This window comes from Ptychodera flava, unplaced genomic scaffold (genome assembly GCF_041260155.1).
Source record: "Ptychodera flava strain L36383 unplaced genomic scaffold, AS_Pfla_20210202 Scaffold_28__1_contigs__length_4768798_pilon, whole genome shotgun sequence".
Taxonomy (NCBI): domain Eukaryota; kingdom Metazoa; phylum Hemichordata; class Enteropneusta; family Ptychoderidae; genus Ptychodera; species Ptychodera flava.
The window spans coordinates 664,451-687,017 of record NW_027248350.1 but is presented as its reverse complement, the minus strand read 5'-3'; the positions used below and the strand labels follow the sequence as shown (position 1 = coordinate 687,017).

At 37.5% G+C, this 22,567-nt stretch overlaps 2 protein-coding genes across 5 annotated transcripts in view; both read left to right on the top strand.

Moving 5' to 3' along the window:
• LOC139127005 (estrogen-related receptor gamma-like) overlaps positions 1-22,567 on the top strand; it is a 303,315-nt gene that overhangs the window by 196,532 nt on the left and 84,216 nt on the right. The window contains exons 2-8 of one of the 4 annotated variants that reach the window (XR_011550886.1): positions 4,667-4,963; positions 5,833-6,013; positions 6,729-6,916; positions 7,566-7,673; positions 8,485-8,542; positions 8,912-8,966; positions 9,569-9,930. The exons of 1 other annotated variant lie outside the window; for it this stretch is intronic. The gene's annotated coding sequence lies outside the window, so the exon portion shown is untranslated. Of the gene's footprint in view, positions 1-4,666; positions 4,964-5,832; positions 6,014-6,728; positions 6,917-7,565; positions 7,724-8,484; positions 8,543-8,911; positions 8,967-9,568; positions 9,931-22,567 lie in introns of those variants that run through there. 2 more of the 4 variants (XR_011550885.1, XR_011550887.1) reach the window with 2 other exon arrangements.
• LOC139126937 (uncharacterized) overlaps positions 1-22,567 on the top strand; it is a 203,296-nt gene that overhangs the window by 156,603 nt on the left and 24,126 nt on the right. The window lies entirely within an intron of this gene.

Sequence of the window (22,567 nt, the reverse complement as noted above, 5' to 3'; positions counted from 1 at the left end):
TTCTGCAGATTCCTCCAGTTTAATGATGTAATAGTGAACATCACCAGACATTCTTGATGATATCAAAATATCAAATGAAAATGTTCCTGGGCTACAATGTTATCATTATCATTAAAACTATTATTACTCTTTAAAACATTGGGAAATGAATTGAACAATATCATTGTGTCTTGTTTTAAAGGATTTTGACCTGACCCTTTTTGTCTCAAGAAAAATACTTATGCTGAAGATGCTGTAGAGCCTGCTTGATCACAACTATGACACAACACCACAATACTTGTATCTACACTGTCACTATGCTACTGAATGCTTTCTTCTGCATGGAAAATTTGTATTTGTGTGGCTAACAAAACCACATAAGGAGCTTGTCGTGTATGATATGTTGTCATACTGTGAACACTGACTCAATGCTGCAGAAGTATTCTGTATCTGTAATAATATACACTTCACATTGCTACCTGATTTTTAGAATTGCCACCTAATTATTTCTTGTGGCAAAAGTTTACCACTAGAAATGAAAAAGTATTTCAATCCCTTCAATGTCATAAAAAACAGATAATTAATGTAATAAAAACTAAACAAATATTTCTTTAATGTAAAAACTATCATGAACAACATACAAAACATCTTGATTTGTAAAATTAGGAACTCCTGAATGCCGAGAAAGCTGTTGCTACACTTGAGATCATAAACTGTTTAAAAGTTGCTCAAAGTGGCTACAAGATTTTTGATTTGGCTAATGAGTTGGCTAATCATTTGGTGACTTTAATAGGGGAACCCTGCAGTTTATGCACATACCAGTGGTAGCAGTAAACTAAATGATACTGAAAGTTTCACATGGGCACAATTTGACACACACCGGTGGCCTATTATATACTTACCCTTAGTGCACCTACCTGACTTGCCTATTTAACACAAGGTACCAGGTCATGATGACACACAATGACAATGTACCGGTGTTGTTTTATTGAAATACATTACATGTCCCCCTAAATTTAATTTGTCCCCATTAAGACCTAGTGCTATGGGTCACTGTGTCCCCATGCAAGCACAAGCTGGCTGAAACACTGTGCATGTATACGTTACATAAGATATTATTTTTGATACACAGAATAAGGACACGAATTTATCAGTAAGTTACAGCTACTGTTTCTTTACAATGACATGAATAAAACCATACACATTTACTCCTAAATCATCTGAAATTCAGGGCAAGTGAATTTTTCTTCCGGACAAGTGAAATTGAAAATTCACTTGCCCTATGGCAAGTGAATTTTAAAAAAATTTTCGAGCCCTGTTGCAAAGGAGAAAAGAACTCAACTTTCAGAGTTGAATCTGTTTAGTGACATGTATTACAGAGCGAAAGAAGAACCCAAATCTGATTTATAACGTATTGACTTTATTAATAATATTCATATTTCATTCATAATTATCGATACATTTGGCTTTGACCATAAATGCCTTATTACCCTGTGGTGGCACTGCAGAAGGTACAACAGTACCACAAGGCCTATGTTTTGCATGGCTGATATAATATTTCTGAAGTCCCTGTATGAACACATACCTTTACTTGAATGGAGAATTATAGGAACCCTGATAGAGGAGCTGTATAAAGCTTCAAAATGCTGTAATTTTTCCCACCAAAATTATAGTGCAACATTTTGGCCACTTAATTTTTCTGTAACTGTTTGGATAATTTTGTACTAAGACGACATAACTTTTATTACAATATTAGTTGCAAAGTTTATAATCAAAATTTTGGTAAAAATCTGAAAAAAAATTGTCTAAATCTGAAAAAAAATGTCTGTCTTACATTGTAGAAAGGTGACAAAAATTAACTTGGTCACTCAAACGGTTAATTAACATGACAAGGGAAATGGTAGAACATATTCAAATCACTTGAGAGAAAATTGCATTCTGAAAAAAACAGATTTGAAATTTTTGTATGCCTGCCTTTGTGCCCTGTTGTACTCAACAAATCTGATTTGAAAACTCATGTCCTGTTTATGGACTCTGTCAATTTAAGGGTCAGTACAGTCGCTGTAACTTTCCATTTTTCTTCACTATTTTTTGTTTTGTATGCCACTCACCATTTCTGTTGTTTTTACTCACCAAATCATGTTGAAATGCCCACTATTTAGTTGTCAACACTATGTTTATGCATGTAAAATGCACTGTCGTTGTGTACATTTGAATTCTGGTCTGGACTGGAATTCTCTTGTCAACAACAACAATTCAGTCTTAACATGTACAGGCTTTGTTGACAAGCTCCACACTGTGTACCTCAGTATACTTTGGGGAGTACAAGAGGGTACTATATAATTGACATTCAAAAACAAAATGGTGAAAAAGGGCCATCTGCAGTGACAGCTAGCAGAACAAACACTCCAATACTCAAAATGTGTGTGATGTTAAAACAGCAGAAGAGATGTGGGAAAGGGGTGAATTTCAGGAGCTTCGATTCACTGGGAATATACTTTTCCAGAAAAGGTTGGTAAAGTAGTGGTATTCCCTGGAGAGATGGTCACTGACACTGTACAGTACAAGAGCTATGTCATGAGTAAGATTCTTGAGGAGTAAGAAAGACACAATATCCCTGGGAAGACTCAAGAGAGTGTCAATCACGCCTGTTTTGTACCTTTGCAGGTTTAATCACTGTGATGTCAGTGGGTTTATTATACACAACAGATTCAGTGTTTATCATACACAACAGATTCAGTGTTTATCATACACAACAGATTCAGTGTTTATCATACACAACAGATTCAGTGTTTATCATACACAACAGATTCAGTGTTTATTATACACAACAGATTCAGTGTTTATTATACACAACAGATTCAGTGTTTATCATACACAACAGATTCAGTGTTTATTATACACAACAGATTCAGTGTTTATTATACACAACAGATTCAGTGTTTATCATACACAACAGATTCAGTGTTTATTATACACAACAGATTCAGTGTTTATCATACACAACAGATTCAGTGTTTATTATACACAAGAGATTCAGTGTTTATTATACACAACAGATTCAGTGTTTATTATACACAACAGATTCAGTGTTTATTATACACAACAGATTCAGTGTTTATCATACACAACAGATTCAGTGTTTATCATACACAACAGATTCAGTGTTTATCATATACCGGTACAACAGATGTTAGCTTAAAAGTACAGGAGCTGTAACCATCAATATACTTTGGGGGGGGGGGGGGGTTACACAATTGTTATTTTTCATGCCACCTACAATTTCTTCTTTAACTCCCCCAGTTGAAACATATTAACATACACAGTTATACTCAGCTTTTCAACTATGCCTGTACATGTGTAGAATGCATTGTAGTTGTTGACATGCCAATTCTGGTCCGGACTAGAAATTGGAATCTAAAAGTAAACAACGACAGTGTATTTCACACACTGGTTGAAAGCTGAATACTGTAATAGGTGTTTCAACATACTGTGGGGAATAGAACAACAATTTGGAATTGACATTCAAAACAACAATAGTGAAAAAATCTTCAGAAAACACAGCTACATGCACTGGCTGCGTAATAGTACACCATGAATAACAAAAAAGTGTAAAGCGTATTGTTTGAGCTACAGCTTGGCTATACTGGTATATCAGTACACACGATCATGTCACAAACTGCATATGTCACAAAAAATGCAGTGTTTTTGTTAAGGCCGGTACTCTGTAAATGTTACCGGAGTTCCCCAGTCATTTTACCAGGGTTCCCCTCGGTATATCAATGCAATCAGATAGACGGACAGCAGCAATGTTACCTGGGTTCCCAGGTCATTTACCAATGTTCCCAAACCTTAGCAAAAACACTGAAATGGTTCTGTATGCCCACCTCTTCTGGCATGGAAATGAGTCGCACATTTTGGTCTCACGGAAAGAAGTCAGGGGGTCAGAGTTTTTGCTGTTTTAGCAATCTCCTTATGCTCCTATGTTAGATGACATGAATAATGAGTCGAGAATATTGAGATTTGTCTGATAGGGTTGATACACACCTCTAAGTTAGAGAGCCATCACCATACCACTCTCACAGCTGATAGTATCGCCACCAACAACAACAAACTGAAAATCAGGAAGCATGCAGTTACAAGCGTTTATAATGCACAACTCTGCAGTCAGCAGTGTCCGTTATGACTGTGTCAATAAAAATTTACTGCCTTGTCACTATGTGTGATTTTTTTTTTGGGGGGGGGCAGCAAAATTCATCACATTTATGTCCCTGTATGTAGGTCCAGACGGTACAGTGGTACACTTTGAAAACTTTGATGTTATGTAGTCGATGAACGATACTGGTGACTTGTGATATGCATTAACTGCTGTACTTGCTGCCTGTCCAATGAGACAAAATATCCATACAACAGAAATTATCCCATGTGGCTTTAGGTTCTACGCAAAGTCATGATACTTTATCACTTTCAAGTAAAACCCATTGACTTTCCAGACATCAAAATGGCAAGACGTGCTGTGGTAATTTCTATGGTACATTGCTTGTGTTTGTTTCAAGAAGTGTCCCCCTCGAGGCAAGAATCCTCAGGCTCTACCCCAACAAAATCATGACTCGAACAAATCAAACTCACTGTCTTATATTCTGCCCAATGCCAATTATTCTACAATTTCTGTAATTTTTTTTCACAGCTGTCAGGGAGGACCGCACACCGGGAGGGAAACAAAAAGCAAAACGGTTAAAGACAGACAACGACACAGACGCCACGACTCGGCCATCGTCAAACAGAAACGAAAACAGAAACATTGATTTACCAGCTGAGCCGTTGAAAAACACAATACCGTCTTTTGAGGAGGAGGGCACACCATGGGCCGAGAGCAAAGCCAGTGGGAACACGCCGTTTGCGATACCTGAACATAACGCCGAATACGAAAAACTGGCTGAGAACCTAATAGCTGCCAGGCCTGACATCGTACCAACATCAGACTGTGAGTACAGTTGAACAGTTTTATACCGTACCTTAGTGTACCATACTACTAGGCCTTACCTCACCATACCGGATGTATGTCATACCATATTTCATAACACAGCGTACCATTGCTATACACTGTACTCTGGTAGACTGGTAGTATACCGCTATAAGTGCCAGTGCACTATTCTATGTTAGGGTACCATGCACCTTGAAAGTGAAAGACTTTTGCTCAAACTTTCCTGAATGAAACTTTCAACCATTCTCTTACCAAATCAACAATAAAATCAGGGGTCACCGTGCACAGTTTGGAACTAGCGAAACATTACCCAACATTTTGCTATATTAATAATAATAATAATAATAATAATAATAATAATAATAATATTTTTATTGCTTGCTTGTAAATATAGGATTTACATCACATTTGTGGCAATAAAAGTGTGATACAAAAATAAGTTCCAATTTTCTTCCATAAAGATAAAGTATTACAGTATAATAATATGAGCTAATAATAAATATAACTAGGTATTTCTTTGTTTATATAAAGTAAAAATATAATCTGCAAGTTGTTTATTAAGTGAAGTGTATTTCAAATTCAAAATGGCCGCCATTCCTCAGATAACACTATTAGGGGTGAGCAGGTTAAATATGGTTGGTATTCAGAAAGTTGTTGCTATCCATGCATGTTAAGATAAAAAGAGTATTCACTTCCCTTCTTTCTGTTCTGTCAATAATTTGCAAAGGGAAAGTCTTAGACATGACCCTACCTCTTTCACCACTATGGTTCAACCCAATCTTGTTGTTTACTATGGTAAGGTTGGACCTCTACGCAGAGACGTAGAGGTGAGATGGATTTAAATGTTTCACATTTTCCCTCCCTGGCAGGCCTGAAGGACATGAGTTACCTTGGCATTGATGATCTGATGCAGTATGGTTACAAGGAATTGCAGCTGATCATCAAATGGGCCCGGCAAGTTCCGGGATTCCGTGATCTGCTCCTGGAGGATCAGATGGCCCTGCTGAAGGCATCCTTCATGGAATTGAACGTCCTGAGACTGGCATACAGGTATGAACAGCTTTCAATGCTCTGATATTCCCATCCACCAACGCAATTCAATTACCGCATTCCGGAAGAACAGTCGCCCTCATTGTCGAACTCAATGCTCATCTGAGGGTGCTTGTGATGGTTAATAAATACAAGCATACCCCCTAAGTTAGTGTTGAATCTTAGCACAGCCTGTCACAATGATAACAGACACATTGCAATGCTACTTAATCTTAAACATCAGCTAGTAGTGACCATGTGTCGAAAAAACGTTGTTGGAAGATACAGCACTTCATGTTCATTTAAAACATTAGCAGGTATACGTATCTGCACAAGACTACCGGTACTTGTACATGTAGTTACTTCACAATCAGAAATCCCACGACAAACAGTTAAAAAGCACTTCCTTCGTTTTAGTGGCACAATGCTACCGGTACTGTAATCTCTACATGAAGTCCCTTTTTGGCAAAAGTTATATTTGTTAAGTAATTGTATGATTCTGGAGGGCGACTTAATAGAAGTGCATATCACATATGCCTGAGGTGCTTCTTTTGGCAGCTCTGTGAAGCCTAGCGGCACTTTCTCACATGTTTGGTGTGCCCATAATGGGCATTGTAGACTTTGTGATCCTTGAGAAATGGATAGTTGAAAACTTCAGTTGTCTGTCGTTTTAATCATTTATACTATACTCCTGGTATTTTTGGCTTCATCTCAACTACTTACATTGATTTCGCAGATCAAGGAACAAGACAGGGTGCGTCAAGTTTGGCGCCGACGTGAAATTGACGACGGAGCAGTCTATCAAGATTGGCTGGGGTCACGAACTCATCCAATCAACTCTAGATTACGTCATTAGAATCAAGGAGATCAACTTGGACCATCCGGAATTCTGTTTTCTTAATGCCATCGTCTTGACTTATCCAGGTAAATTCAGAATCCGGAGAAGGATCAAAAATGTATTTATAGCTCTCACTAATAACAACTGAAATATTAACAATCAACATTGTCAATATTTTGAAATATGTAACCTAATATAACATCACTTTTTCTTAGAAATTAGTAGTGGAGCTGAAAATTACAGCGCAGGCAGTATTTTTGTTAAGTGTCATGGCAAGCATGACACTGCAGTGTTAAGGACACAGGCTACAGTTTGCATTTAATTTAAATTCTGTAGTTTTACCCATATATCTCATTTTTCAAACAAAGCTTTTTGTGCAAGTGAACTTGACCAAGTGGTTATGATGGTGGACTTCCATGTTACGGCAGATCCAAGTTCAAAACCCATCAAAATACAAGTTGATTTTCCGAATTCGTTGCACAAAAATGTTCATTTCAGACAACATGCCAACAGAAGTACCAAGATGGTCAGTCATGGAAATGGGACTATTGCATTTATGCACTTTCAATGTATTACAGTGACAGAATTTATATTTTGCGGGGACTATGTCATTGACAATGACTGTTCATCATCAATTCGTATGCTTCCCTAAAAATTTGATACTCTATATTTTGACATGATGTACAAGACATTTCATTCTGAAAAATCTTTATGCATCTCCCGTTTTCCACACAGCCAAAGAACAAGGAGGAGTCACAGAAAATACCCCATAGCGAAATGAGTACACAGGAGTCACAGAGTACACCTCATACGAGTGGCAGCAGAGGAACTACAAAGACAAGTGTAAGACATTGCTTAAACTGTGATTATGGGATGCATAATAGTGGTTCAATGTAAGTGTTCATCTGATTGTCAAGATTTGGTGTCAGATTAAAATTGGTATCCAAGTCACATCAGCAATTCTTTTGTTGAATTGTCAAAATTACGTAGAACTTGTTTTGGATGCATATACACTGCAAAGCCTGTCACCTTTTAAAATCATTCACATTTGTTAATTCTAATTGAATTTCAGAAAGCCAAAATATTTTCAAAAGTCATGACTACAACGACGTAGTCAATCTATTTCCTGCACATACGCTGTAGCTCACATACACTATGTTTGTTGTGAAATGAGAATATAACAGTAGATGGTACAAGGTCTTTTATGAAATTTTTGAAGTTAAAACTCAAGATTTCATGATATCGGTGAGGCTTTGTTTGTATTCTACAGATACTACATTGCTAAATCCTGAAAATTTCCATGCACACAATGAGCTGTATGTCCACGGCATTGGTATTTATGAGTAACATTTACCCTTTCCTGCCAAGTTCATATTTCACCACCAGGTCAAGATGGTTAAAATTAATAAAACACAACATATTCCATATGATGTATTTTAACATACCGGTAGTACCGTACATTTGTAAGCTGTTGAAAAACATAAATATTGTAAACTTGATTTTTTTTGGACAAAAGATGTTATAACAGACCAAGCCAAGTGGGTGAAAATACGTCATGTTTTGGCTGAATACTGCTTTTTACTGACTTGGCTGATGGGGAAGTGATACTGTCTGGCAGGAAAAGGATTAATATAATCTTTCTTTCATTTCACAGATTTGAGCCAAAGAAGCTTCACAACTCAAGTTAAGATTGAAAGAAGGACCTAAGAAAGGTAATTGTCTTTTAAGTAAATGCATACAATTATTTCAAAGAATTTGGTCGGGAAAGGCTACAATACCGGTATTTCTCCAAGGAAGATTATCACTATACCCTATTGAAATAGAACTGTTTCATTCATTTGACAGCTTTTCTGGTCATTGTTGCTGTTCCTCAGCAATATCATGATGAATTGACATTCAGATTTTGTTGTTTTGCAGTAAACACTGCCAAACTACCGGTATGCAGTATGAGCTAGTGAGTGACTTCAAATAGGCTTGGTTTTGCAAATTATTTTCATATGGAGATTAAAAATGTATAAAGTTTACAGTCAAAATATTCATCTATATTAATTTTTAATTCTGTAAATTCCACTTTTAAACAGGAACCTGCTTGTAAAAATGACTCTGGCAGATGTTTAAAGAAGAAAGAAACTCCCGGTTAGTTGCTTTAAACAGCTCATTACTCCTTGTAGACTTCAGTTTTTATTTTGTAACAAAATTTTGTATCATGTGAAAAGAATACTGTATTTGCTTTCTCTGTGCTGGCATTATTTATGGAAAATGAAGAAAAGAAAGACAATGCCCATGGTATAAGAATATAAAAGGTACCATAAATGAGTACTAAAATGAGTTGATGTTAGTTCATTTTGTGGTTTCTGATTTTAGTGCTGTGGTTGCTGGTCATATTCGTATTTGTTGATCTTCTTTGCTGCAACCACGCTTCAACCACAGAAATAAAATCAGAAACAACAAAATGAACTAACATAAACAAATATGAATATGACAAACAGTTGCATATAATTACGCTGACCTACTACATACTTTATCTTCTATAAATGAAGCTTTGCGGACTAAGCTGATGCATCTCACAGGTTTGAAATAACGATTTGATCTGTACCTCAGGACTTCATTATTGACATGTCTGCTATTTTGTGATGACTGCAGCTTGCCATAAACATTCTCTAGACTTTTATCTACTTAATAAGTAAATTCAGTTTAACGGTACCAATAATGCAAGGTCTTTTTTGCTTCTATTTTAGGTTAAAGCAGTCATGACTGATGAACTTTTATTAAGGAGGGGGACAGGATTATCATGTTGTATGATGAACTCTGTTGGCCCACATCTTGAAGATCTCAGGCAAAACAGTACTTGTGCATTTCCTGCAAGGAGCTGCAATTCATCTAACTAGACTCAGTAGAAGTGATAAACAAAACCATCACTTGTGGGGGTTCATAAAGAGTCAATGGGGAAAATCCAACCGAACTCAGTATAAATAATAAATAAAAAATATAGGAACAACATATCACCTGTGGGGTTGATGTAAATTAATGAGGGGAGGATGTTAAAGATAGCAGCTTCATCAAAGGAATGAGCAGAGAAGTGGGAACTGTATACATTGGAAAGCACTACATGAAGGAAGGAATAAAGTTTAAATAAATAAAATTTAATGAAATTGAAGCATCCTGTGTTTTTACCTCCCATTTGCCATACATATATGGCAATGGGAGGTTATATGGTTGAAAAAAGTCTGTATGTGAGATGTCTGTCTGTCTGTATGTATGTATGTATGTATGTATGTATGGATGTCTGTCCGTCCAACGCAAAACTCAAAAACCGCTGCACATGTAGAGCTGATTTTTGGTGTACTGATGCCATATATGATGTAGATGTGCCGTTGTTAAAATGAACTTTTTAGGCCCATAGATATGCTAATGAGGTACAAAAAAAAGCAAAAATGGTCAAAAATCAATAACTCAGGAACTACTCATCTAATCATTGTCATATTTGGGTTTTAGGTACCTTGGGCCCAACTCATTTAAACATATAGATTTGATGTCAATATTTGATGCTTTCTATTTTTAATGATTTTTTTTCTTTTTTTGGCATTTTAGTAAAAAATCTTTTCCTCTTAAACCAATGGTTGGATCGCTTTAAAATTTGGCGTGCTGGTACCTTGTGAAAACTCAAATAGAATTCATCAAAATTATGGCACAATTTGCATATTTGTATTTTTGGGCAATTTTTGCCATATTTGGTTAAAAAAATCTTCTTTGAAACTGTGTATGCCATTACTTTCTAATTGGGTGTGCAGGTTCCTAGGAGTGACCTGAAGATGACTCTGTGAACTCAAGCTGAAATTTGCAAATTTTGTGGTACTTTTGTCATGCTTTCAAATTTGGTACATAGGTGAAATGTAGTAGGTCATTCATTCAAAGTCAAGTACTGCCTGTGTGAATGAGCAGATTATGATTGTGCTGTTCCAGGCTGAGGTGTTATTTATAGGAATGATGCAATGTTAGATGGTAATTGATGTTTTAACTGAATTTGACTTACATTGTATGTAACTCTTGCACTGTATGAACCCTATCAATTCACCCCAAAAATAATTAATATGATTTTAAATAATTGAATTAATGAGGATATCAACAAAGCCAAAATAATTTTAGTGTAGAATTATTAGAATGTTCAACTTTTTTGACAGTTCATGGTGAAATGCTGACCATCTTGGAGGATTAAAACATGTAAAGGCAACTTTCCTGAATCCCAACTTTGACATATTGTGAACCATCATATATTGTGCTCTGTATGTTATCTAAAAGAAATTGCTCATAATAGTTTGTCATGATAGGTTGGTCAAATAAATAGAGATAGAGAAAGTTCCAATTTCCATTTATGGTTGACTTGGTAAGGATAAAATAAAATTATTTTTTGAGGAAAAAAATAAATTGATCAATTAAAAGAGTGGTCAAAGTGATAGGGTTTTTATGGTAAAGCTGGACTGTAAGATTCCTCATGTACTATTTATAGCAATTATGCAATCTGTGTAAACAGTGCAATGAAAGTGTAACATGATTCCTTATCATGCTTTTGATGACCTTGAACTTCTTAAGTTGCAAACATTTGTCTCTTCAGTGTGCTTTCTCTGAGTACTTACAGTCTCAACTTACTTGCAATGTTAATTTGAAAGTTAAAATGTGCTTGGTTAATAGGATGAAATACTGATAAAGATAACCAGCTGAAGATTCTTTATAACCTGACAGATATGCTGTTTTTTTATGACGTAAATGTTGATAAGCAAGTCTTGTTTACTTTAATTACAATGTAATTAACTCTCATTTATATTATTATAAGCAGTAGTATCAAGTTGATCAAGCTAATATTGACAAGTTGGTAGGCTGTTGGAGGTTAAAAGCTGTAAAAATAAATGTATGCATGTCTATCTGTTTGTCTGTCTGTCTGTCTGTAGACCCGCGTTTTTTGGAGGGTCTATGATCTGTCTGTCTGTATGTATGTATGTATGTATGTATGTTAGTTATTATGTGCGGATGTATGTCTGTCAACATTAAAAACTCCTAAATCGCAGCACCTACCATCTTAGTATTTGGTGGACAGGTGCATCGAGGGGTGGAGATGTTTGTTGAAATAAACATGTCAAAGTCAAAAATATGCAAATGAAGGGGAAAAAAGGAAAAATCCTGCAAATTGCTAAAACTTTGTAACCACTGGCCAGATTTGGTTGAAACTTGGTATGCAGGCTCTTTATAGTGACTTAAGTTACATTTCTTCAAATTGTGGTGAAATTTTGAAAGTTGTATTTTTTGGGCGATTTTCCCGTTTTTTGTCAAAAAATCTTTTCTGAAAGCACTCATCCCATTGCCTTGAAAACTTGTATGTATGATCCTAGGGTTGACCTTTGTCAGATTTGTTCAAATTGTGGTGAAATTTTCATATTTGTATTTTGGGGCAATTTTTCCCATTTTTTGTAAAAAATCATTTTCTCCCAAAGTATTTGTTGGATTGCTGTAAAACATGATAGTCTTGATCCTAGGGTTGTTTTCTGTCAGACGTGTAAAAGTCATTATGAGATGGAGCATTTCATATTGCTGGGGTATAAGATTAATTTGGACTTGCTATGGAATTTTCTTAGTCAACCTGTAAGAATGCAATGTCATGTGTGTACTAGTAGTTAGTATCGCTGCAAAATGGGAGGACAGTGTCATTGACACTATTTTTTGTGTTTTGGTTTCTATACCTCAGGAAAGTCCTCCATTTTGAAAGCATTCCTTGGAAATTGCAGTTCTTTGGATATTAATCATGTGAACATTTAGATTGGTTACCTTAATAATTTGAACCAAAACGTTGTCATGCATATACTTGTACAAAATGGAATTATGACCACAAATACTCTTGGAAAGCTGCAGAAAAAATTACAGGAAAGTCATCAAATTTGGAGAGACTTTGACTGTATAAACTCTACGTGGGATTTCAATTTGTCTCCTTGTGAGCTCTTCAATGTGACTGGAAAAACCAAAGTTCTACGTTATGTAAACTATTCAAGATAACTCTAGAACAGCTGTCAGTCGATGGTAGTTACATAAAGGCGCTTCTTGATCCCCGGAAAAGTGAAAAAAAGAAAATAAGAAGAGACATAGGGCCGTAGAGGACTGCAAATCAATTACGTGTTTATAAACCCCATCAATTAATTATTTTATTCTGAATAAGGAACACATTTAGCCGTAAAGTATTTACGGTTTCATCCACGATGACCGAAATAACGGGACTTGCAGCAATCTCTTTATCAAGTTCTGTCTGCAAAACTTTGGCAATCGCGGCTTGCATCTCCCTCACACTTTCGTGGTGTTTGTAGTATTGGCCGTCTGAAAGCGCTAGACACTTGTTTTCGTTTTGTAGCTCAAGCAAAGATGAAAACATATCATCTGGTAGTTCCTTCTTAGCCATAAAATATACTGTTCGAAGCATTGCCGCATGTGAATCTTTCTGTTTTCCTTGATTTATTTCCAAGGTCTTTTGCGTCGATATGATCGGTGTGTTCAGAATGACGTACTAAAGCTGAGCGTTGCATGTCGCTACATCCTACGGCACTAATAAAGGAATTTGTTTTGCCACTACTTTTGCACAGTGAACAAAACATCCTGTCTTCACTTTTCCCGTCAATAACGGCGGTCTTGTTCAGTAGCCATGGAAATTCCCTCTCCCACTCCGATTGATATTTTCGCTTTCTCGATTTAGCTGGCGTAGTGCTCGAGTCGGGAGTCAGATTACCGTCTTCAACGGCTGCGGCAATACTTGAAGTTTCTGGCTGACGAACCTCACTCGGAGTCGCAGTAGTTTCATCACAAGTTTCTCCCGTTGCGCGACCAGCTGTTGAACATTTGTCACCTGATGAACCGGAGTTTGTGAATTTGAACCGGAACAGGGTTGACTGTTTACGAGAACTCATGTCTGCTGAGGACAGTATCGTTATTTTGCGGGTCGACGGGTCAAATTGCGGGTCAAAGTGCGGGTCGATTTGCTGGTCGCCCGAAAACAATAGAAATGAGGTTTATCTTCGAGTACAATTGTGTCTTGAAATAAAATGAACCATAAAAAACACCTAGTTCCTTTCAGGACATATTTCCTTACGTGGGTACCACGAAAAATACAACATCTTTGCCGATAATTACACTTCCGGGTTTCACCTATTGATCGAGGATGCAGGTCTGAGTGCGCCATCAACGACCTCATGCATGACAGGAGTAAGCCGTTTGTTTTATTACTCGCAGTACAGTATATTACCATAGACCCTCGAGTTTTTCTCGAGGGTCTATGATATTACCCGAAATTTCTCTTGATTTGCATTCTTGAATGTTTCCTGTGCCATGCCTGTTTTCTCTTCAACTCATTTGTAATATTTTAAACTGTAAATTGTCAGTTATTATTATTTGATAAAAGTGTACAGATGACATGCAACATTTCTGTTTGAATAACATCAGAACTCAAATTTCAGAGGTGCTGAAAATACTCTGTTTTTCAATGCAAAATAATCACAAACTGAGGTGGCCTACATCTGTTCTTCAAAGATAAGAATAATATCACTTTTCAGGAAAGACAGGTGCAACTGGTTTCCCTATTTTTATGGAGATATTAGATAAGGCATTTGAAAATATGTCAGAAATTATACAAACATTTAATGCAGTGGCAGCAACCAGCACTTTGCAACCTCCAGTACCCCAAAGCAACCTGAAAACCCGTAAAAAAATAATGGCCGACAGTGACCCACAACTTGTAATAGGGCAGTTCACAGTTTACGTCACTGTTCTCTCATTAATATGCAAAAATAAATATTTGTCCACATTTTTAGATTACGCTTTTGAAAATTACGCATGCAAGAACGACGAAAATACATCGCAGTGGGCGACTGCTAGTGTAACAGTGAATACTAAAAAACATATTCACGACTCAGAGTACAAGCTGCAAAAACAGCCACGCATGCAACATTGATAAAATTTGTCCGCATTTCAAGCTGCGTGTCCGATGTCGCGCGCGTACAGCTATATTTAGTAACAAACCTGTAACCGTGAACAGCGCTATAAACTGCTCAGAAAGGAGTGGCCCGCAGCGGCCAGAAAGGAGTGGCCCGCACTGGCCGGCAGCAACCCGCACTGGCCCTCAGCGACCCGCAACCTAAAAACTGGCCAGAAAGGAGTGGCCTGCACTGGCCCGCAGCAACCCGCAGTGACCCGCAGCCCGCACGACCCGCACAATAGTTACACTCGCTGAGGACGACAACGGTACAAACGGTGTGATCACACTGTAATGAGTGATTGATATTTGAAATTTCGCAACGTTTTAGGATTTCATTCTTAGACAATGTTAGAAAAAGTGTCAAAATTGTCAACCAATGAGAAAAAGGGAAACAACGAAAAATGTCGCAACTCTTATGAAAACTATCCGTATTTTCTATCCTGGGTTGGTAACACTGCTGGTGGACAGAATTGTCCCCGAGGTTATCGTTCGCCCAGTTAAAGCGATGAAATTCGTTTCTTCGCTTCGATGTAGTGTGTATGTGCGATGTATGATAGTGAGCATGCGTGTGTGAGTGCTTCACGAACTCTACAACGTGTTGAGCGGTCTCAGTCAGAAAAATGTAACAACTTAGCTGGCTATTGAACCACTCTTTTTTGGGAGTGGAGATTTAGCCGACTGGTTCTGTCTCTGGCCTCTCAGCTAGGCGACTGATGCCGTATGTTGTGGGTTCGAATCCGAGTGAAAACTATCCGTATTCCTTTATCAATCAAAATCATCACGGAGACGACGCGACGGTTTTGATTAAACTCGATACGCTACAAATTGTTTCATGTTTATTTTAGTGAAAGCGTTACCACTGGTAACTGTCAATCACCCTCGCGGCCGGCCGTCTTTGTATATTCACACGTGCAGTGAACTTGGTACCCCCACTGGAAGCTAATGCGTCCCATTGGACGCAGATGCCATCAAAACTGCGTCCACAAGCTTGCTATTTGCGTCAAATACGCACAATTATGCGTCAAACGCGACCACTGAGTTTGGTGCTCAAGTTTGACGGTGAGGGTAGATCAAGCTGAAATTTCCCCTTTGAATTTATGAGACAAAGAGCATTACTTTCTTCAAAACCATTGCAATATATTCCATATTACCGTAATCATATAATTGTCAAAGCTCGTTTGAACATAGAAAGTCAACAAGACTTGGATAACGCCTGCCCGATGGATTCAACTTAAATTTCATTGGTCTTAGACGTAGACAGTCTTAGACTGTTGAGAAGGCTGGCACGAAACTTTAGTTGCCAATGATGTAAATTTGGCTTGAAACATCATTTTCCTCAAAATCGATCTATCCTGAACGACAGAGAATCTTTGATCGTCGCTGCTGGTTTGTCAGTATAGTGCTGTATAGCGCCACCAGTGTGCATTCTTGCAAAGTGGACGTTCCAGTAACAACAGAAGTAGAAGTTCAAAAATTGTTGCTAATAGATCAAGGAGATTTCAAGCAGGGTCCAACAATGGGTGTTTCCTGCTTGCTTTTTGGGAGGTATTTCGTTCTATAGATTAGAATTCTTAATAATTGTTAAATGATTGAATTTCAGTACTGTAAAAACTGCCACGGTGGTGGCCCATTACACACTATCGTACGCAATATTTTGCCGTTGCCCTGGCAAAAACAAGAAACAACGAATATTCTGGCTGAAGTGATCGTTAATTACTGGTGGGGAAAAATAGTCGTGAAATCGTTAAGACATTTCTGTGGGGTTATATAACAGGTCGGGGAAATTATGATAATATTTTCTGCATAAATATTGATATTTTATATGCAAAATCACTGATAAACCTCTAATTGCCATCAGGCTAGACCGAGTGAAGCTTTTGAGAGATTAAAAAGAGGATTCCTTGAAAATCCACCAGTGATTTCATCCCGCTGACATTGAAAGAAACGTTAATAAAGAGGCTGACTGAATTCAACTCAGGGCAAGGAACGCCAAATTATATGATAACTAACGGTCAGTGAGCCGCACTAAATCCATATTAATTTGAAAGTCAACAGCAACCAAGTGCCAATGGTGCACGGTGTTGATAAATTGGAATAAAGCCACTGGGAATCCAAAGACTGACTTGTCCAACATCAGATCACAACCTTCTTAGTGAACTTCTGTGCCACAACAATAATATGGAGAATATCCGATCCTGTTTTATAAGAAAATGTTAGGAGGAATATACTGAACGACACATTGGATGATGCAGAGATGCTTTGCTTGAACGGTTGGAAATTTGTCACGAAAAAAGAGATACAAATAAACATATGCCAGAATTTCCAACAATCAGTTCTTTTACACACAAATGGTAATGAATTAGGACCAACATTCACGGAGAAGACTAGGATATCAAAGCTTAAAGGTTATGTCTTACAAAGAGTGTTGTCAAAACAAATCATACTGTAAAGAAAATTGCTGGAGAAGAATTTAAGTCCAGGTTAGACTGGCAAAAACAGTTGACTGCTTACTCTCACCGACATTTGCAAAACTTCTTATTAAGTCGTTTTCATTCAACAAGAATCTTAAGGAACGAAGCAATTGAATGATTTAAAATCGGAAGATATTCCACGTTGGCCTAATCACAGAAAGCATGGCCATGAACTTAATTTTAATAAAGGTGATGGGGAGGACATATTTGTCACCAAAATGTGTTGCAACATATATTGAGTGCAAAAACAGTGACAGGATTCAATAAACCGGTTTAAAAGCAAGATATTATTCTCTAAAGAGTTTTCTTGAGATACATTTTCTTCCGACTCTGCTTCTATTATGACAGTTTGAGGGAGAGGAACACAGAGGGATCAAGAGTACAGCACTTCGTAGATTAGCTATCTTTGGACATAAAATTTAAATAGCAAAGGCATGTATTGTAAACTGCTGTTTATTACGATGAAATACGTCAACAACATCTTGGTCAAATATTGACGACTATTCAAGGGATGCAAAATGAAAAGAAGCTGGAATATCTTTTTCTGGTCCAGTAAGACAGCTTGCACATTTTGTTGAAAAGGCGTTTTATAGAAGGAAGATTTTGTATGTTTAATTTTGATACTATTCATTTGTATAGATCAACTATCAATTCCTCACTTTCTGTTATTGTACTTGTTAAGATGTAAATGGTGACTTATAAGTCCATAGGGCAGGGCAGCCTGAGAGTTGCAGGTCACAATAATAAATAAATACTACTACTACTATTGCAGCTAATGCAAAACTGTGTAAGTAATGTACAAATCTGACATCACAGACAAAAAAAACAAAACAGACTAGAAAAGGGTATTGTTCAAAGTGTGAAGCGATCGCGTAATCCCTTCCATGGACGAACTCGGCACAGCTGGTAGCCCTCGACTCTGCTTTCCGAAAGTTTCAGAACACTCACCCTTCTGCTGTTTCTGGATTGTCGCCGATTTTTAATCGGAAGTCTTTTCATGAAAGTTCTTGTTGTCGTTGTTGTTGTTCTAGTTGTTGTTGTTGTTGTTGTTGTTGTCGTCGTCGTCGTCGTCGTCGTCGTCGTTAGTGCTAGGTGGGCGGAAGTGGCGTGCCTGCCAAAAACGGACGAAATTTTGAGCTTCAGGGTTGGGGGATGAGTTTGACCACGGATGTAAAAAATGGTGAGTTTACATCCATGGTTTGACCATTTTCAAAATTCTTTTCACATTTAAGAATGTAAGTAGGTGTGTTTGAACCAAATTGACATTGTCAGATTTTACCCAAATTGTTTACGATCACTTATGTTGTCTCCTATAGGTATGTTATGAGAGGAAGGTTTTACATACACGGCTGCGGTGTTATTTTACGATTTTCGCGAGGTAGTGTTTTGGCCTTGACAGCAACGCAAAGTAAACATGGTTGCGACAGGTAGTACGATACCATTGACTTGTCAAAATCACAAGGAAAAGCACGGTGCGTTGCGTACCATCTAATGAATCTGTTGTGTTTTTTCTCTTTGCCCGGAGTAAATTTTATCAGGTGTTTGCTTGCGAACTGTTTTATTTACGTCTGAAAATGAAAGTGAACGTACTGTTCTGTCGGCATGGCATCAGTTCCTAGTTCGTCTACAGCTTGATAATTCTTCCTATGAGGAAAATCAAAATCACTGACACAGCTATTGTCTGAATGTTCGTCAATTTCTAATTCGTCTTCAGGCTCGTCAGGAATAAAGGAGCCCTGCTGGATGCACTCGTCCATGTTTGTTTTGTTATATCGAAAAATGGGGTCACGCACGGGACTCTGGGAAATATCTAATATAAGTCAAGTCTAAAAAGCATTGCATGAGCTTGAGGCGCAAGTCTCCGACATGGTAATTCAATTAATTTTAAACAAAACTCCACACATCGTTTTAACGAAAAGACAGTGATTGGCAATCTGCCACATTCATTCATTATTGCTCCGTTTTTTTGTACTTACTCTGGTATAAACTCACAAATGTCCCGCACCGTGTTCTTCGTATTTTTTGTCGTTTTTCAAATTGCTGAAAGCCCCAAATATCAGAAGCGGGCAATAATATTGGCAAAATTGTTGTATAAAAGAGCATAATATGTAGCCAACATTGTGAAGAGCCACAGTAGTTGCATAACTATGTACGCTGACAGCATGGAAGACAGCGCCCTCTACTGGTTGCCCTTACCTGTGCCATACTTTCATTTGAGGCCAGACGTCATGGTCAGCTATCTCCGTTTCATCCTAAACCTGCACTCCTTTATTTAAGAGTACAGGGTGCAGTATATATGTGTAACTTGTTTAACAACCACATTAGAATTACGCATCCGTTTGTTTTAACCGTACAAGATCATGTTTTCGCAGGTCAGATAGAAAACCAACGGTTCTGTACTATAAGCGTTTGTGAGACTCAGCTACTTTGTAAGATGTCTTTTTACAGTGTTTGTTGTTCACTCTAAGACGCCTACAAGAGCTTCTCTTCTCAGTTACGTTGATTAAAAAAGACAGGCTTCTACCTTCCAACCGCCAAAAGTTTGTCGCAAATGTAAAGACATATACCTTTTTACTGGCGGGGATAAAACTGCTAAATATTTACTAACTCGCTCTTCTAAACATAGATATCGCCCAGTCCCACCTATTTTAATGACAATATAATGCCTAGATATTTGCAATAAATGTAAACAACTACAATGTTTCTACAACTTAAACCCCACTACTTTTGTTTGATCCTCATTTACAATCATTCCGGTTTTTACAAAGTCCCCTAAAAACGTTGATCAATTTCTGAAAATTGACAATTAAGTTAGCAAAGAATGTGACATCGTCAGAATTCATCAATGCAAGCAAATTATAAATATGATAAGTAAGCTGAATTCCGTTATTTCTAGAATTAACATATCATTTAACTCTTCAATGAAGCAATAAAAAGTACAGAGTTTAGCATGTTACCTTGTCTTACGCCAACATGACAGCAAAAGTAGTTCGAAAGTCTCGAACCGGACTCTCGAACCAAGACTTAAACTTTGACCAAATATCTGAGGAACCTATCTTTCAATTCTCTGGAAAGCTTTTCTTTGATATAATTTTGATTTTCTCGGTTTTTGTTAACATGTTTGTATTGTTTTTCTGAATTTTTAAAATAATTATACACACACCGTTTCTTCAAACCCGAATTATTGTCAAACCAACCAGTGTAACACACACTTCATGTTTTCCCCAGCACATTTCAACGACTTTATCAAATTGGAAATAGATGTATCCGTATCTGGTTAGCAATCTAAAGAATCTCTAAGGAGATCCATTACTTGATTAGAGGACAGGCTTTCTTAAAATACATATCTGTATTTATATCGTACATTTTCTGCGAAATTCTCTTCAGATTCTGTCTGAACTTGTCAAACATTTGACAACTGCATATGACATGGTTCATTGGGAGGAAGTGCTTTGAAATACTTCAGTGGATGAAATGACGTAATCAATCAGACTTGCACCAGCTTAGGAAATACTTGTATATTACCATCTTTATCTCCGCCTGTTCTACCATTGGCAATATGAATAACAGCTCAATTACACATTTCTATTTTAATATTTTACTTGCTAGCGTTACTACTGAGTCCTTTGAACGATGCAATATGTCCGAAACATTTCTAAATTTTACACAGGCACATACTTGGTTGTGTTACCGACAATAAAACTATCAAGCTGACCAACTCTTTCATTGAAATCCCCTGTTAGAATCACTGACTTATCACAGTTTAAAGACAGGGCCCGAAATTAACTTTTAGTGATGGTAGTCAGGCTGACTACCATTTTCAAAAGTTGGTAGTCAACAGAAGATTCTTGGTAGTCAGAATATTTTACGTAGAAAAAAAGTTGAAAAACCTTGGAATTTAGCCCTAATGAAATTGTCTGTTCATTATATTTTATTTTCAACAGGTGAGTATATTACGGTGGCCCAAAACTACCTGTTCTCCGCATTCAAAGTCTGCGTCGCAATCAAATGTTTTTCTCTCACATATGTCTCCGCATTCAAAGTCTGCGTCGCAATCAAATGTTTTTCTCTCACATATGTCTCTGCATTCAAAGTCTGCGTCGCAATCAATTGTTTTTCTCTCACATATGTCTCCGCATTCAAAGTCTGCGTCGCAATCAAATGTTTTTCTCTCACATAAGCTTATGTCTCCGCATTCAAAGTCTGCGTCGCAATCAATTGTTTTTCTCTCACATATGTCTCCGCATTCAAAGTCTGCGTCGCAATTAAATGTTTTTCTCTCACATATGTCTCCGCATTCAAAGTCTGCGTCGCAATCAAATGTTTTTCTCTCACATATGTCTCCGCATTCAAAGTCTGCGTCGCATTCAATTGTTTTTCTCTCACATATGTCTCCGCATTCAAAGTCTGCGTCGCAATCAAATGTTTTTCTCTCACATAAGCTTATGTCTCCGCATTCAAAGTCTGCGTCGCAATCAAATGTTTTTCTCTCACATATGTCTCCGCATTCAAAGTCTGCGTCGCAATCAAATGTTTTTCTCTCACATATGTCTCCGCATTCCAAGTCTGCGTCGCATTCAATTGTTTTTCTCTCACATATGTCTCCGAGGTATGCCTCAGTGTACGTTATTCCGCGAAGCATAATTTCTATCGAACAGCGCTATTGACAACGACGAACATTGTATCAAGTTATTTTCAATAGATTATCGATCGAAAATTTGTTTGGACGGGCCGGGCGCTCGTGTGTTGAGGTCACGTCATAAACATTCCACAATAACCCATATATTGACTTATACACTTAAATATCAACATTGAAGGTATCCGTTGGTTTCCTGTACTGAAATTAAATCGACGACAATTTTTTAGTTTTGGTGATACTTTTACGTACGTTTCGGCACATTTTGGCGCACCTCGGCGTAGTTTGGCGCCATTGCGAACGGGGGGGGGGGGGGGGGGGAGACTACACGCGAGTGAGCGAGACAACAATGTATCAATTTCGGACAAAGGATATCGATCGATAACGTTCACTGCACGATTACAGTGGAGACTCTACGCCCGTTCGCCTCTGTTCTGTGTTATTCTTGCAGTTTACTGGGATTTTCATAGTTAATATTCGCCAAAATTTGGTATAAATACAACAACCTGACTGGTATTTGGTCTGTATAATTTAAGAGACGCTAACCGATTAAAATGGGTCAATATTAGACCCTGATTCTGCATATGCAAACGCTGTAAGATCGCCATTTTATTGAGGGCAAGAG